The following is an 18,988-nucleotide window of genomic DNA, read 5'->3' on the forward strand; positions in this document are numbered from 1 at the left end:
ATTCTAAAGGATCAAGGCAATTGTGGAGAAATTTCTGGGGAATGCCATCTTACATCTCTGAAAGCAATAGACTTAATAACTACCCCCACTGTTTCGAGCTCCTTACTTAGTTTCTGTGGTAAATTCAGACTAACTGAAGCTGGCCACATTTTAAAGCTGATGGAGATTGATGAATGGAAGGAGGAACTGCTTTTTGAGAACTAGAAAGCATACCAAAGTAGTTTGCTGTAGTAGTTACCTCTTTGCTAGTGCCATGGAGAAAATGGCAATTCCCAGAGCTCTCTTGCAGCAAAAAGATGTCAGTACAGACTTGGAAACTTCCAGATAGCAGTAAGTATGGAATGTAATCCTAATGAACCACGTATCAGGGATTGCATGTTACCTACCAATTTGTCTTCCTGGGCACGCAGAGAATGCACCTTTACCACTACATCCCACTGTTGGTGCCATATTGTTAATCTTCTTTCCAGAAGTCTTACTGTGGCCTTTCTCTCCGTATGTACTAAGCACTTGCTATGTCCAGAGGAACAGATGTATTAGGTATTTGATTTTAGTGTTGGTGACGGTACTGGTAGTAAGGAGGAAGCAGAGAGATGCAAACATTAGGAGACACGATAATGCTTAAGTCACACATTCAAAATGAAACTCTTAGTAATTTAGGAGAGCCTTTGGGTCTTTGTACACAGAAATAAGATTCTAAAGGATAAGGTAGAACAAATTAATTATCACAAATGTTGTCTTTAAGATTTTCAACCCAACCTTGCTGTTCTTTATTGTTACTTAAAGGGGGAGGAGAGGGAGGCAGTAGATGAGCTTCATAGAACCTAGATTTGTGCTTTGTTTGATTTCCTGTTTTGGTCTAGCTACTAATGATAACACAGATGCCAGCATTTATTTCTCAGGCACTATGCTAAGCGCTTAATGCATGTGTTATTTTATTTAATCCCTAAAACAACCCTGTGAGATAGGTACACTTCTTAGCCCTAATTTTACAGCCTAGAAAACTGAGGCTTAAGGAGGCTTGATAACTTGCCTCAGGTCACAGTGGCAGAGCAGGAGTTTGATCCCGGGTGTCAGGGACTTCAAAAATTTAACCACCAAACTAAACAACCTCCTCAGCTTATTTTAAAAGATCGTTACGTGCCTCTCTGCCAGGCGGTCTCTCTACTCAGAGCAGAGCAGGGGCAAAGTGAAGTAGGTGCCAGGAAAGTCTGTACAAGCTGCCCAGCCTGGTCTGTCTACCCATGGTCTCACAATCCTTATTGCAGTAGACAGCTGAGCTTACCTAGTCCAGTCACCGTCTGCACCTGTGTTTACAGGGGTTCACTAACCTCAGATTCCTTGAGAAAACACATACATTGATGTAGAATAGTCAAATACATGCAATTGATTGAGAAATTGTATTATATAATAAACTTAAGCTTATCATAAATACAGACACTACATGCTATAGATGGGATACAGCAAAGTTTCGATCCCATTTTCCAGTCCCCTCTGATAAGGAGCTGGTGAAGACCCTTAGCTCACTGTCTTTGCCCTGGCCTGTACCAGGCCCTAATAATGGCAGCACAGTTGCCAATACTTATTTATCTCATGCAGTCCGTAGGCTCTGCAGATCCCTCTTACACATGAGCTGTCCTGTTCTGTAATGCAGTTGTGTGCTCCAGTCTCAGTGTCTGCGTCTGCCCGCACTGTTCACAGCTCCCTCTAAATACAGAGGCTTTGTCAATTGTATTGCTCAGGAGGCCTCACTTCCCTCCAGCACTGTTCTCAGAAGGTCTGTCTGCTTCTGGATCCTCATTACTGGGGCCTGGTTTCTTTCTCTGTTTGTGCGGTCCTACTGCTTTCTGTCTTGTACAAAGGCAATTTATGTTACCAAACTATTTGTACCCCCCTAATATTCTGAAATTAAAAAAAAAAACAAAAAACTGAAAGCTCTGTATTCTTGGGTTATAGGCCTCTGAGTTCTGCCCTGCTGTGGGGGTGGGAAGAGGGGTTTATTCTCTGCTTCTTTAAGTAGGCAGAGTAATTTCTAGTTTGGGTCAGAAGTTAACCAAAATAGAGAATGCATATTTCTGTACAGTGAGTAAACCTATGGTAAATACTTCCTGTGTATGACTAGAAACCATCTTTCTCTTGACTACAGCTGCTAGGGTTTAATTATCCATTCAATACCCTGTATGGAGAAGAGTGGAAATAAAGAGAAAAAAATTTAAAATATGCATTAATAGGAAATCGTAGATTCTTAGGATTAAAAAAGGTCTTTATGGTTCAGTTGATCTTTTTATCTAACCAACTGGAAAGTTTTAATGGCATTCATTTCTAAATTATTTAGGTGTAGAATTAGATAATTTGTAACAATAGCTGAAGATCACCCTATTGTGTGTTTTTATAAAACTCTATTCTGAATATAGACCATGGAGATTTGATTGGGAGTTAAAATGCCTTGTAGTTCATTGTAGTACGCTTTAGTGTTACTGTATTATGTATGTAGTGTGCTGGTAGCATTATTTGTACCAAGAATGGGTTCCAGTTACTTACTTTTATGTTATCTTTCTGTTGATAACATGAGTCCATTGGGAGTAGATACTCCTCTCACATTAGTGGCTAATAGGAATGTCATAGCATTGGTATAATGTGTCCTTTTCTTCCTCACAACAATTTTTAGAAAAGTTCTCTGCCTACTTTTTCCACTTCTTAAGAGTTAGTACTAACTGCACTTGCCTTCAAGAAACATCCACCAAAAGGAAATCTGGCTGAAGAAGTCTCCTTGCTAAACTGTGGATCTAGAGAGTAGTATCCTGGTAGGGTGGACAGGGAGAGAGAGAGAGTGAAAATAAAGACAAGCTAGGGAAAATTTTCTTTCACCATTTCTTACCCTGAAGTGGCAGCTTACAAAAATTAACGAGGTCTGAGAAGCCTCATTTTAAGCCATCTGGGATTCCCAGGGGCTTCACGGGGAATCAGGGATGCCAGGAGCTAGAATGAAAGAAGTGGAAGCTAAGGGAAGGCTGGAGCAACTCCTCAGGCTGCTGTCCATGTGTGCCAGCACCAAGGAAGGTGCTTTACAAATGTTACCACAGCTAATTCAAGCTGAGGTAGGCTCATGAGGGGGAGGAGAGCCCAAGGAGTTCAGGCACTGCCCTCCACAACCCCTGGGGCAAAGGGGGAGGAGGAGAGGGCCTTCTCACTCAGAGCAATGTGACTTTCCCCATGTTTCATACTAGGCTTCTCATTAAGATTTTTCTGGAACAAAGGATTCTGATATTAAAAATACATGCTTGATAATCACTATCTTTAATAAGCTTTTAAATAGCCACTCTTGTTAGAGGTGTAACAAAGAATGACTTTTTTATTTATATACATAATATTTTCTTAAATACTTTAGGGGAAGGAAAGCTGGTGATTTGCAGCAAGTGAATTTTTGTGAGGCTGCTCTAAAACTTGTCTGATAATTGCATAACATTGTTTTATTTTAAAATTCCAAAACTGAAATAAGAATAGGACTCTGTATAGTAAAATACCAATGCCACTGACATTAACTTGCTCGAGCGAGTTAATAACTGGTCTTAGGGCTATTTTCTCAGGCTTTGATCTGGTGACAGAATAGCCAGGAGTAGTGATAGTAGTTGTCTGAAATGTGGGTAACTCACTCAACTCTCTGTGCTTTTCTGCTACAAAGATAACCTTTGAAATAGAAATCCAAATCTCTGTGATTTTGAGCTATGACCAGCTGGACCTTGTTGACTCTAGGTCATGATCCTGGCCCCTTTCATTCTAGGGGACATTAATAAATTTCAAATTGGCTTCAGCAAACCTGGAGAAGAGAGAGAGAAGCATTCATAAAGCAGGAATCAGTTAGAGACCTTGAAATGGCTAAGATTGGAAGCCAGTCTTATTCTGTGGATGAGCAAGGGCTAAGAGTTGGATGGGAGAATCCCAAACAAGGGCACTTGGGTCAAATACAGGCTTGGAACTGAGAGAAAATCCTGCTATGAAGAATGCTTTCAAAATGCTACCAAGAGCACAAAAGTCTATCTCCTCTTCTCCCTGCCACTTCAAGATGAGATTATTGTATCCAGCAGCCTGTTCACCAAAACAAGATTGATCATACACTAGAAGATGTTCTTTGCTAAACATTAGGGTCCTATGTAGAACAAGTAATCCGAGAGGTTACTTTGTTTTGAAACTACTAAACCACTCACTTGTCAGTTGCTGTCTTTATTGGAACATTTAAACTAATTTCATAGCCATTTTTCTAATACTCTTTTTATCTTTGTATTAGTGCCCATTTGATAATTTCACCCCCCTTTTCTCTTCCCTTCCACTAATTAGAGTACTGAAATTAACACATTTTTGAAATTATTTTTCTTCTAAGGCAAAAAAATGTGCCTGGCATATAGTTGATGCTCAGTAAATATTTGTGAATGAATAATTGAAATGTTACGCTTGACCCTGTTTGGAAGCACTAAATAGTAAATATTTTTGGTGTACTGAAAACAATGCTTGAAAGGCATCAATCTTTACTGAACCTTCAATTTTTTTCCTACACTTCTTTGTCCAGCCTTCTCTGCCCACGTGCACGATGTTCATGGGTGCCTGTGTGCACATGAACACACACACACACACACACACACACACACACACAGAGAGAGAGAGACTGAAATACAAACAGTTTAGAGTACAGAAGGGCAGTGATTCCCCCTTGCCATCAATGCTGCAGGTAATCTATTGCATTAATCAGCCAGCCAGTGGGAAATGCATGGGGAGTGATTATACTATCATACACAATACAATCAGCATGAAGCACTTGTCAAGACCAATACATCAAAGTTTAATTCAGTAATAGAATGAATTAGAGCAAAATGAAACATTCTGTTCTCCGAGAAACCCAACACCCATCGTAGGTTCTTTCTGAACTCCACAGAAAAGTCAGTGCATTAAGAAATTGTTTTTATCAATAAAATTTCAGTTCTAATCTTACAGAATATTGCAAGCCTATTTTCTTGGGATTCTTACACAAGTATAGTGCCAATATGTTTACTTGATCATCAGTACTCTATAATAATAACCATTGGTAAATTTGTTTTTTTTTTAGTAGGCTCTTGATTATCTTTTGTCCTAAATTGGTTCTCCGTGGCAAATGAAAGAAGGGTCATTGTGTCAATGGCTCAGGGAAGCACTTATGCGTAAATATGGACGGTGGAGAGTTGAGTGCCTTACCTAAATAGTAGATAAGTTAGCAGGAACCTACTGTTTATAGTGCCCTGTGGTAAGCACTGCCATTGGGGAACTTCAAGTCTGGTCAGGAAACAGAAAAAATAAAAAGCAACCCAAGACAGCATAAGACAACTATAGAAATGAGGTTATATAACGTAGGACATGTTTCAGAAAATTCTGACCATAGAGCTAATACATTTCATGTGTTAGAATGAAATGAGCCACTGTTGTAAATCACTACTATGTGTCAATTGAAACTTTTCAGAAAGAGATTTATATAGATTTGGAGTCAGGACTGGTGAGCAAACCATGGAACTGTTTATGAAGATGGCTTAGTTAAGCAGCCAGTGCAGACCAAATGGAAAATGTTCTTGCGGGCTACCACACCTCACCACTTATTGACTGCCCTTTTAGTATCTCAAAGTAAACCATCTGCCTTTGTGCCTTTTTCTCTTCTCTTCTCTTCTCTGATTTTTTCCTTTCTTTCCCTTCCTCCCTTCCTTGAGAAGGAGAAGAGTGGTGAGGGGTGGAGGAGCTCGCTCCTAATAAGGTCGTGCTGTTTTGGATGAACCTTGCACATTGACTGACAGCACTGACAAATCAAATGCTTGGGAAGACTGTGTATCAGATAAAGGGCCACAGGTTTAGGGGAAGGAACATATCCAGAATACCAGTTCATTGTTTGGTTTATTTTCTTTCTTGACAAGGAGAAGATGGGTGTTTTACTTTAGAATTTTCTCAGAGCCTGGTTAAATGATAACCAATTATGTGCCATTTAGCTGAGAGTTTAGGCCTGATTGACCCGAGCAATCTCAAAAACTCTTCTCTTTACAGTATTCCTGAGGTTTTATTTTGAAATTTTCCCAGAAATGTTTTTGTGAATTAGAAACTAGCATTATCAAATTTAAAGCAGAATATTTTTACATTACTTACTTTCCAAACATGGGGTGACTGATGTATTAAGCCTGCATTGTACTGAGAACAATACTGTAATTAGGGTTGCAGTTTTAGTGTGGTTTGACCCAAGAAATTTTGTGACTGTAATTTTGCTAGCACAACTAATTATGCCAGTGATCTCCTATTTGTGACTGAAATTAGGCATTTCATGGCCTCTAAATAAGTATAATTAGTTAATTGGATCATGCATGAAATTCTAGACTCTTATAATAGCCTCTGAGAACAAAAATAAATATTATAAGTATTATGAATTGTTTTATAACTGTGGAGGCCTGGGAAATACCAAAAGTGAATTGTTTCACTTTGGCTGCTGCTACTTCATAAGAATAAGCATTTATGATAGCTTTCATTTTTCTGAATTTGAGAGAGGAAAAGGGAGCCACTGACCTTTCTTATTCACCTTTAGAGAAGGTGGTGTTGGTTGTCCTCCTCCTCTGGCCCCCACTGTCACTGCCCGGTGCTCTCTCCAATAGCATTATAAACATAGTTATCTTCCTGGGAACTGTGGAGAAGGGCAACATTGATCAAAAATTCCAAGTGTATCTTATATAGAAAATGTGTGGCTTTTATTTTAATTAATTAATCAATTCATTTTTCCAAAAACCCCACAAAAATGTGTAGCTTTTATTTTAATTACTGAGTGGATTTGAAGTTAACAAAAAAATCATGAAGGAGAAGGAACCTGAAAAACAAGTTTTCTTGACGGTGGGGGATAACAATAGATACTGATATATTCAGTGGCAAACACAATGCTCTATCCAGCAATACACCCCAGCAGGCAGAGCGCATATTCAGCCACATACATGTGCATTATTCCAGAAATGCTGACACGGACGTGACTCTAACAGACCTAATCATAATGTTTTCAGAGAAAACAGGTTTCTTCTGACTTGAATAATCAATCTTGAATCATAAGTTGAGCTTTTGATTATTTATCTACTGTTTTAATCTACAGTGAAATTACTTATTTGCTATGCCTGTCAGTCCTGAAAAATGCAGTTTTCTTTTGTTTAATTAGGCTCTTTTTAGATGGACCTGTGTAAGTTTTTGTTGGATGTGCTTTCTTACACATTGGAGAGACATGTTCTAAGTACATAAGAACACAGGTTTAAATAAAGTACAGGGTTTATTAGCTTTGCTTTGAGGATACTTCATAATTTTAGAAAATATACTATTGTATTATACTTCTGAAATATGAGGAATGTAATGACGACTCTGTCAAAAGACTAAAATCATTAATCTTAGCATTCATATGTACATAGCTGCACATACAAATCCTAACCTACAGAAGAACTTTCTGACTACACAGCTAGATGGAAGGCTAAATACCATCATGTTTAAGAATATTGGTTTTGGGGGAACATAGGCCCTGGTTCTCTTTTTTAGTAGCAGCAACAACCTTTTTACTTCTCTCTAAACCGCAGTTTCCTTATCTATTAGGTGGGTTTTTTTTTTTTTTTTTGTGAAATGTGATGATAATGTATGTAAAATATTTAGCACAGGGTTAGTGTGAGGTAAATATTCAATAAATGGCAGCAATTATTGTCAGGTGGGTAAATGTAGATGCCATTCACTTTTAGAAATATGTTTGCTGAATTAGATGGAGCAATCTTTGTACCCTAAAGACACATTTAGAAACTTTAAATGTAGAATCTAATTAGAAATCTAACATGTGTTACCTGATATTGTTAGGATTTTCCTTGAAGGGATAAAAATTAGCATACAAACCAGCACCTAATATTGCTATGTGTGTTGGGATGCCTTTTACACTATTAAGTTTTTGTAATGACTTTTTTTTTCTCAACTTACAGCTCTTCTCTTATGTTGAATAGTCTATTTGAACTTTATTATTTTAACTAACAACATTCTCATACTCATTGGCAAATAATTTAGTTTTCTATTTTGTAATCTAGCAGAGTTATAACCTTTCTTGGTAATTGCGACAGATTAAACATGGCTACAGATTCTTTGCTACTCTCTCATTGAGGCGTGAGGTCTGTGTTCCCTCCTCTTGAATCTGGGTGATTTGTATAAATGTTTGATCAGCAGAATATGACAGAGGATACTGTTGGGCCAGGTTCTGGGCCCAAGCCTTAAGTGACTGGCAGCATCTACTTCAGGTCTCTTGAAAGGATCAATCTTGGAGCGCTGAGTTTCTGTATAAGAAGTCTAACTATCCTGAGGCTGCCATGCTATGAGAAAGACCATGCTGTCCATGTGGAGAGGCCATGATGGGACAGGGCAAAAGTGGGGAGGAGAGAGAGAAAATTTCTGACCTACAGCATTGTGAGATATAATGACATATCATTGTATTAAGCCACTAAGTTTCAGGGTAGTTTTTAATAAATAGCCAGAACACTGGATATGATTCTGATAGTACTTCACACTTCTAATGGTTATTCTCTAAATGTCAAATGTCCTCAGAAATGTAAAATATAATGATGTGTAAAACTGAAGTTCTATCTGTTTTAGTTAATCTTATCCCTCGAATTGGACTAAGTTGGATGTTTGTCAAAACTTGAATCTATATTATAGGAAATAGTATAACACTGTCCTAGAATATTATTCATCTTCATTTTTTATAAATTTTTTATAGTAATTCTTCCCTATCTTCAAATTCTTGTTCCAGGTTTCACCTGGTTTGATCTCTGGGTTTTTCCCTTCATAATAATAAGTTCTGATAACTGTTAATTTTGAGTTTCTGTAGAAGACAATGGAACCTGGGCATTGAAACTAAAAAGGGAGGCAGAGTGTATGGTAGACTAGAAGTGTTTTAACATAGATACCAAGGGGGAGTGAGGTGGCCAAGGGAGAGGGAGGCTGAAAGAAGAGTCATTTCAGGCTTTAAGCACTGCGTCCTTTATCCATATTTTGGCATGAAGTTACCATGAGCAGAGAAAATGTTAAATAACCCTTTTGAGTTGGGGATGAGTTTGAGAAATGCCCTCTGGTAGGAGTAGGTAAGGATGTAATTACTCAAAGCATCTTAGACCTCTAAGTGACTCTTTGCCTGTGGGCCCAGGGTAGGGGCCTGGGAGGCTACAGAGAATAATGCCTATAGGAAAAGAAAACACATTTAAAAGCCTCTTGTTGAAACTGAGGGAAAAGGAGAGACTGAACTGTTTCTGGATGGCAAGTGTGATTATAATTGTATAATACAAGAACTCATTATTACTAGTTTAGAGAAGTATTTAGTGTCACCGGTTTTTTGTTTATTTAATATGCTATCTTAATTGTTTTATTTTATTAAATGTAAAAATTTAATACTATAATGGTGTTCAGAGAATCATGTGCAGTCTGAGTGCTCTAATTCTATTTTCACCTTCGTATCACAATTTCTTCAACATCGAAGTCTTCTACCACAGTGGTTTGCAGGAGTGTTCCTTTTGGAGCTGGGTGAACTCAACAGTTAGCACAAACACACACAGGTCTAAACAGCCCCATGAGGTAGGTAGAAATTATTGTCTCCACTGGTTAAATGAGGGAACTCTCATCACTGAGAGACTTAGTGTGCTCGCCTAGGATCATATGGCCGGTAATCTATATCTTGCCCTTTCTAGATCAGAGCTTGTTGAATAAAAAAAAAATTCTAGTTGGAAATGTAAAACAATGAACATACGAGGTGGGGCAAAATGGTGGTGATAATTTGTACATCTAAATGTTGGGTGGAAAAGATTGGCCTATGGGGAATAGAGTTAATTCTTGTTAGTCACATATGCTGAGAGTGTAGGTTCTTATTTTGCTATTGGTGGAATGCAGAAGTAACCAAAAGGCTTCCATGATGATTTGAGTTCTGCCTCAACAGGATTCTGCTCACATTCTCTGACTATTTAGTCAGGTATAGGATGATAGGATGTGAATAGGTTTAAGCCCACTAAGTGGATTTTAACCATTTACCTTGTGTGAAAAATGCTTTTTTTTCCCTTCCCTGGAGGGGTTGCCTTCCTTGTTGTGGTTGACTTTGCCTCTTATGTTATAGTGCATCTTTTTGCTAAAATCACTGAATGTGGATTAGGTGGAGTATTGGAGAGTAAAAGCTGGGTGATGGAGAAAAGCTAGAGCTCATATGTGCCATGGATAATTCAGAAACTGAGTGATGCACACACCAGTGACTTGATAATTGCCTTTATATGCTTTGAGGCATTGCAGGTAGGAAAGCAATTTTAAAGTATTGAATTTGTTTTCATTGTAATTCATAGCAAATAATTAAGCATCCTTTGTTAAAGAACCAATCGCTCCTTACCAGGTGCCAGGTCCTTTAATAAGTGCTGAAAATGCTGACTGCTCACTGAGCCCTCTGTCCTGTTTTTGGCTGAGTCCTTAAAAGGGTTAATATTTCAGAGGGACAGCAGAATGAAGTGTTTAATCATCAAAGAGCTTTATTTTTAAAGCTACAAATGTTTCAGGCATGTTGAAGGGAAAGGAGATAAATGTCCAAAGTGGGACTCGGAATTAATAAAATTTGGAGAATGACTTACTCAATTTGGTTAACTTGGTTATTAAGGCTAATTACAGCTTTTGTAGTGATGACTGTTAAGATAAAAGACCATATCTATTATAGCTCTGAACTTGAATCTAACATTAAGAACATCCTTTCAGGATGAAACCTCTCTTTAGGGAGGTGAGCAATAAAAGAATGTTACAGGCAAATTAATAAAGCCTTTTTAAAATTTTTCTCATTCTGCAAAATGGAAATTTTCTAATTAGAGAAATGTAAGCATGCAAATCTAAGATGAGTTTTGTGGATTTTTTTTTTTCCTCAAAGTCATGGAAGTCATTGTTTAAAGTTGCCAAGAATATTTAGGATCTTGCTTTTAAGGACCTCAACGTCTCTGAGCTTTAGTTTCCTCATTGCTATGGTCTGAATGTTTGTCCCCCACCAAATTCCTAGGTCGGAACCCTAATCTGCAAGGTGATGGTATTAGGAGGTAAGGCATTTAGGATGTGATTATATCATGAGGGCAGAGCCCTTGTGAATGTGATTAGTGCCCTTATGAAGAGGCCTGAGGGAGCTTGTTCACCCCTTCCACCATGGGAGGACACAGTAAGAAGGCACCATCTATGAGGATCGTGCTCTCACCAGACACACTCCCTAGTCTCCAGAACTGTGAGGAATAGATTTTTGCTGTTGCAAGCTACCAGGTTTATAATATTTTTTGTTATAGCAGCCTGAATGGACTGAGGCACTCATCTTTAAAATGGAAATAGTAATGAGTTAATGAGAAATGATGGCGAAGCCCTAAACATAGTACCTAGCATGTAGTGGGCGTCCAATAAATGTTGACTATTAATAGTAATAAGATTATTTAATTTTTAGGGTTGTACAGTTCTTACCGTACTACCAAATACACACTATAAATACTAAAAAATGCATAAACTGCAATTTTTGTGTACAGTTTTGAGTTTGGACAAATGCATAAAGTCATGTAACTACCACCATAATTAAGATACAGAAGGTTCTATCACCTTTCCCAAATTCCCTCATGCTGTCCCTACTTCCTATCCCTAGCAACAACAGATCTGTTCTCAGTCCCTTTAGTTTTGCCTCTTCCAAAATAGGACATAAATTGAATAATAAAGTGTGTTTGTGTGTGCATGTGTGTGTGTACACACGTACTCTTGATTCTGGCTTCTTTCACTTAGTATAATGCATTTGAGATGTTATGGGTATATCTATGGTTTTGTTGTTGTTATTGCTGAGAGGTATTATGTGAATGTACCACAGCTTGTTTATCCATTCACCAGTTAAAGGATATTCAGGTTGTTTTCTGTCTTTCGCATTTACAAAGAAAGCTACTAGAAAAATTCTTGTACAAGTTTTTGTATGAACATAAGTTTTCATTTCTCTTGGGCAAATTCCTAGGAATGGGATTGCTGGGTCATATGGTAAATATACATTTAACTTCATGAGAAACTGCCAAACTGTTTTCCAGGGTGGCTTTACCATATTACACCCCCAGCAGCAATTTGTGAGCATTCCAGTTGCTCCACATCCTGGTCACTATCTGTTGTCAGGTTAAAAAAATTTTTTTTAGTTGTAGCCACCGTAATAGGTATATAGTGGCATCTCATTGTGATTTTAATTTGCATTTTCCTAATGATTAATGATGTCAAGTATGTTTTTGTTTAAAATTTGCCATTTGCATATCTTTGGTGAAGTGTCTGTTCTAAATGGTTTGCCCTTTTCTAAAAAAATAGACTTTATTTTTTAGAACAGTTTTAGGTTCACAGAAAAGTTGAGCAGAGATTTCCCATATGCTCTCTGCCCCCATTCCTAGCCTCCCTAATTATCAACATTCCTCACCAGAGTGATACATATGTTACAGATTATGAACCTACATTGACATATCATTATCACCTAAAGTCCATAGTTTACATTAGTGGTTACTTCTTGGTGGGGTACATTTGATGTGTTTGGACAAATGTATAATGACATCCATGTAACCACTGTTACAGTATCAAACAGAGTAGTTTCACTGTCCTAAAAATCCTTTGTGCTCTGCCTATTCATCCCTTCCTGCCCCCTAATCCCTGGCAACCACTGATCTTTTTACTGTCTCCATAGCTTTGCCTTTTCCGGAATGTCATGTAGTTGGACCCATACAGTATGTAACCTTTTCAGATTGGATTCTTTCATTTAGTGGTAGGCATTGAAGTGAAGTTTCCTCCATGTCTTTTCAATGGCTTGATAACTCAATCTCTCTGGTTTTTTTTTTTTTTTTTTTTTTGGTAAGGGGCCTACTTTTATTGGGTTGTTCATTTCCTTAGTGAGTTTTGAGAAGGCTTTACATATTCTTGATACAAGCTTTTAAAAAAAAAAAAAAAGCAATAAAACTATGTATAAGGATACATGCTTTTTGTAATATGTACAATTCCCAGATATTTTTTCCCAGTCTGTGACTTGTCTTTTCATTCTCTATGTCTTTTGTAGAGCAAAAATTTTTAATTTTGATGAAGCCCACTTTGTCAATTTTATCTTTATTGGATTATGATTTTGGTATTGTATCGAACATTATCTTTGTCTAACCTAAGGTCGCAAAGATTTTCTCCTATATTTTTTTCTAGCAGTTTTATGGTTTTAAGTCTTAAATATAAAAAATTTAAAACCATAGTTCATTTTGAGTTAATTTTTTAATAAGGTATGTGGTCTGTATTTAGGTTCATTTTTTTCACATAAACATCTAATTGTTCCAGCACCAGTTGTTGAAAAGACTTACCTTTTCTCTATTGAATTGACTTTGAACTGTGAAATGGCCATATTTGTGCAGGTCTATTTCTGAACTCTCTTTTCGGTTCCACTGATCTATGTGTCTACCCTTTCACCAATAGTGCACTGTTTTGATTACTATAACTTTATAGGAAGTCTCTTTTTTTCCCTATGAATCTATGATTTGTTAAAATGTCTCTTTTATTCATAGTACCATGGAGAAAACCAACTCAATTTGCCAAATTTGCATACATATTCTGAAGCCTTTCTTACACTAATGGCAAACTAATAACTCTTCCCAATATTTGCAGAGCCAATATAATCACACTTCAGTTCTTCATAAGCTTTATGTAGTAAGAAATCTTAATTTTGAAGATTTGAGCATGGATTTTCCAGAAAAACTCTAACCCTCATTGTAAGAAACATATTAGTCACAGATATAATACAAGACCATTCCACTTGGTATCATAAATGACAAAATATAACTTTTTGATCTCTTTACCAAATACAGCTTAATTGTCTAAATTTAAGGAATATTTAATATTCAACATTAAAGTTATAATCTTAAGACTTTGCATGTAGTACTTTTTTTTATTTCATTTCAGAATCTTACAGGGATGCAAACATTTTGGTTACATATATTGCCTTTGCACCGCCCGAGTCAGAGCTATGACCGTGACCATCCTCCAGAAAGTGCACACCACACTCATTAGGTCTGAATTTACCCATCCCCTCCTCCCCACTCCCACCTGCCCAACACCCGATGAGTGTTACTTCCTTATGTGCACATGAGTCTTGAATTCAGGTACTCTGAGTCCAACTTCATCCTTCTTCCAACTTTGCCCTTCTTCTATAAAATGGTTTCGGCTATTCTACTTCTATTCTTGTCTATATATATACAAACACCTACTATGGTTTTGAGTGAGGTTGTGTTGAATTTATAGATCAATTTTGGGAGCATTGACACCTTAACAATATTGAATTTTCCAATCCATGAACATAGTAACTTGCCACTTTTTAAGATCGACTTTGACTTCTTTTATTGGTGTTTTGTAGTTTTTAACATAAAGATTGCACATATTTTGTTAGAATTATAAGCTAAATATTTCATATTTTTTGGTGCTTTTGATACCAAAAGCTTTTGGGAAAGTTTTGATCTCCAGTTGTTCATATTTAGCATATAGAGCTACAGGTTTTGTTTGTTTGTTTGTTTGTTTGTTTTGAGGGGGAGCTTGTATGTCTGACCTGGCTAAACTTACTTATTAGTTCTAGGGGCTTTTTACAGGTTAGTTGTGTGTGAATAGAAACTTTGTAATTTCATCCTTTCTAATCTATGTCTTTAACCTCCTTTTCTTGCTTTATTGGCCTGGCTAGAACTTCCAGTGTGATGCTGAATAGAAGTGGTAAGAACAGACATCTTTGCTTTGTTTTGATTTTAGGGGAAAAGTATTCAGTCTTTTGTCATTATGATGTTTACTGTAGAGGTTTTTTGCAGTTGCCCTTTATCAGGTTAAGTTCTCTTCTATTCCTAGTTTGCTGAGATCTTTATTTATCATGAAGAGATCTTGAATTTTGTCAAATGCTTTTTTTGCATCTGTTGAGAAGATCATATGGTTTTTCTTTGTTAGCCTGTTAATATGGTGAATTGCACTGACTGACTTTTGAACCAGCCTTGCATTCCTGGGATAAACCTTATGTTGTTGTAGTGTATTTTCCTTTTTTGATATTGCTTGATTAGATTTGCTAATGCTTTGTTGAGGCATTTTACTTCTGTGTTCATGAGGGATATTGATCTGTAGTATACTTGTAATGTTTTTGTCTGGTTTTAGTTATCAGGGTAATAATGTTGGGTTCATAAAATAAGGTGAGAACCATTCCCTCCTCTTCTGTTTTCTAGAAGATATTTGTGTAGAATTAGTATTATTTCTTTCTTAAATGTTTGGTAGACTTTTCCACGGAAATATCTAGACCTGTATTGTTAGAGATTTTTAACTGAAAATTTAATTTCTTTAATAAATTTATAACTATTCAAGTTATTACTTCTTGAGTGAGCTTTGATATTTTGTGACTTTCAAGGAATTTTTCCATTTCATCTAAGTAGTAGAATTTATGGGCATAAAGTTGTTCATAATATTCCCTAGTGAGCCTTTTAATACCTCTAGAATTTTAATGATGGGCCTTTTTATTCCTGATCTGGTAGTTTGTAATCTTCTCTTTTTTTTCGGTCAGCCTGGCTATAGCATTATTGATTTTATAGATATTTTTAAAGAACCAGCTTTTGGTTTCATTGATTTTTTTTTTTTCTTTCCTGTTTTCAATCTCATTGATTTCTGATGTATTACTTCCTTTTGCTTTCTTTGGCTTTGATTTCTGATTCTTTTTCTATCTTCTTAAGGTGAGTGTTTAGATTATTGATTCGAATTTTTCCAATATAAACATTTAATAATATAAATTTTCCTCTAAAACTTTCTAACCATATACCACTAATTTTGATATATTTTATTTTCATTCAGTACAAAATATATTCTGATTTCTCTTGCATTTGACTTCCTCTTTGACTCATGAATTATTTAGAAGTATGTTGTTTAATATCTAGATATTTGGGAATTTTCCAAATATCTTCCTATTACTGATTTCTAGTTTAATTCTTTTATGTCAGAGAATATACTTTGTGTGATTTGATTTTTAAAATTTGTTCACTGGGCGTGGTAGCTCACACCTGTAATCCTAGCACTCTGGGAGGCCAAGGTGGGAGGATCGCTCAAGGTCAGGAGTTCGAGACCAGCTGGAGCAAGAGCGAGACAAAAAAAAAAAAATAGAAAGAAATTAACCGGACAACTAAAAATATATAGAAAAAATTAGCCAGGCATAGTGGCACATGCCTGTAGTCCCAGCTACTCAGGAGGCTGAGGCAGTAGGATTGGTTGAGCCCAAGAGTTTGAGGTTGCTGTGAGCTAGGCTGACGCCATGGCACTCTAGCCTGGGCAACAGAGTGAGACTCTGTCTCAAAAAAAAAAAAAAAAAAATTGTCAAAATTTGTGTTATGGCCCAGAGTATAGACTATCTTGGTAAATGTTCTTTGTGCATTTTATAATAGTAGGTGTTTGTTTGTTTGTTTGTTTTTTCTGCTTATGTTAGGTGAAATATTCTATAAATGTCAGTTAGGTTTAGTTGGTTGACAGGGTTTGTCTTAGTCCTTTTTGTTCTGCTATAACAGAATACCTGAGACAGGGTAATTTATAAAGAGGAGAAATTTGTTTCTTACAGTTCAGGAGGCTGGGAAGTCCAAAATTGAGGGCCCTGCATCTGGCAAGGGTCTTCTTGCTGCATCAGTCCATGGCACAAAGTGGAAGGACAAGAAAAACATGAGTGAGAGAGAGAAGAATAAGAGGGTAGGGGGCCACAATCATAGGTTTATTAGAAATTCACTCCTGAGATAACTAGTCCACTCTGGCCATAATGGCATTAATCCATTCATGAGGGCAGAGCCCTCATGACCTAATCACCTTTTAAAGGTCCCACCTCTCAACATTGTCGCCTTGTGGATTAAATTTCTAACACATGGACTTTGGAGAACACATTCAAACCATAGCAATATTGTTCAGGTTATTTGTGAATTTTCTGTCTACACCTTCAATCAGTTATTAAGAGAGCAGTGTTGAAGTATCCAAATATAATTGTGGGTTTGTCTGTTTCTCCTTTGAATTCTGTCAGTTTTGCTTCATGTATTTTGAAGTCTTGTTAGGTACAGTATACTCATTTAGGGCTATGTCTTTTTGGAAAACTGACCCTTTTACCATTATGTAGTGTCACACTTTTTATCCCTTGTGTAGTATTCCTTATTCTGAAGTCTGCTTTGATACTAATATAGCTACTCCAGCTTTATTTTGATAGTGTTTTCATGGTGTATCTTTTTTTATCCTTTTGTGTTTAATCTGTATTGTTATATTTATAGTGGCTTTCTTAAACACAATGTGTAGTTGAGTTTTTATTTTTAAATATGATTTGACCACCTCTTTTAATTGGTATGTTTAGGCCATTTATATTTTATATAATTATCAATGTGGTTCTTGAATTTAGGTCTGGCATTTAATTATTTGTTTTCTGTTTAATCCCCTCTGTTTCTGTTCCTTTGTTCCCTGTCTCTTGCTTATTTTGAATTATTTGAATTTTTTTTTGGTATTTTAATTTAATTTCTATTTAATTTAACTTCTATTGTCTTTTTTTATTTGTCTCTCCTGGTTTTTTTTTTCCCTTGTGGTTATCAGCATTATAGTAAAGATACCTTTTTAAAGGTATCTTTAAAAAGATAACCTTTTTAAACTTGAAAAAGTTCTTTTTCAAGTACTTAAAAGAGCAAAATAGTCTATTTATTCAAATATTTATCATTTTTATTGCTCCTTCTTTATTCCTAAAGTTCCAAGTTTCCCTCTGGTATTATTCTCTTTAGCCTGAAGAATTTACTCTAGCATTTCTTCTAGAACAGGTCCTTGGCAACAAATACTGTAAGTTTTCCTTGATCTGAGAATGTTTATACATCATCATCATCATTCTTAAATGATATTTTCTCTAGATTTAGAATTTTGATTGATATTTGAATTTCTTTTAACACTTTAAATATATTGTCCCTATTTTATTTTGTCCTATGTGATTTCTGATGAGAAATCTGAATTTGAGTCACTGTTCACCTACATATAGTATTTTTTTTCCTCTGTTTTTAAGATTTTTTCCCCTTCATCTTTGCTTTTCAGCAATTTGATTATGATATGTTTGGGCTTGGTTTCTTTGTTGGGCATGGGCAACCCTTTTTGATTGTAAATATCTGTGACTTAGATAGGTTGTGGCCATTTTTGTTTTCTGTTGGTAAAAGTTATTTGATATTTATAATAACAGATGTTCTAATTGAAGAAGCTTCCTAATTTTCAACAAGGAAGAATATAAAGGTCTCTCTTTTTGACAGATACAAACAGTGATTATTTTTACCTTTATTATTCACTTGGCCAAAACAACTGATTAAAACACACACAGACATGCACACATACCTTTTCAAAGAAGAAGTGTTGTAAATGGCTTTAGAGTACTGGTATCTGTCTTGTTTTGAAAGTAGTAAAGTAAAACTTGAACTTTTAAAATTTGTGAGATATTTGCTTGAATTTGCTACCTCTTTGAAGAATGTAGAAAGGAATAATAAATTTATGTACCTTAATTCAATTATAAGTTACGCCTTTCTTCTAAATTCATTATTCCTTTTCCTTTCAAAAACTACTGAAATTTTGATTACTAGTGATGTTATTCATATAAAGACATAAATTTGGCGATTTTATTTATATAAAGATCGATTCCTGATTAAATCATTTAGAGAAGTATGTTTAAGTGAATTTTATTTTTAAAAGATCTATGTTTTTGGCTTTTTTGCTCAAAACTCTTCACATTTCATTGACATATAGATGTGTATACTGATAAATATAGTAAATTTTGAAATTCTTATAGACTAGGAATTTATTTCTTTGTGTCTATTATATTCCTTTATGATTTTATTGTAAAAAGTAATCTTAGAAAGTAAATTTAATTTTTGTGCAGAACCATTTAGAGTGATATATTGCA

The 18,988-nt window shown here is 35.9% G+C and overlaps 1 protein-coding gene across 1 annotated transcript in view; it reads left to right on the forward strand.

The window, feature by feature from the left end:
* Positions 1 to 18,988, forward strand: part of ZSWIM6 (zinc finger SWIM-type containing 6) — a 178,297-nt gene that overhangs the window by 134,593 nt on the left and 24,716 nt on the right. The gene's annotated exons all lie outside the window — the stretch shown is intronic.

The sequence above is a fragment of the Eulemur rufifrons genome, chromosome 17 (genome assembly GCF_041146395.1).
Source record: "Eulemur rufifrons isolate Redbay chromosome 17, OSU_ERuf_1, whole genome shotgun sequence".
In the NCBI taxonomy this organism is placed as follows: domain Eukaryota; kingdom Metazoa; phylum Chordata; class Mammalia; order Primates; family Lemuridae; genus Eulemur; species Eulemur rufifrons.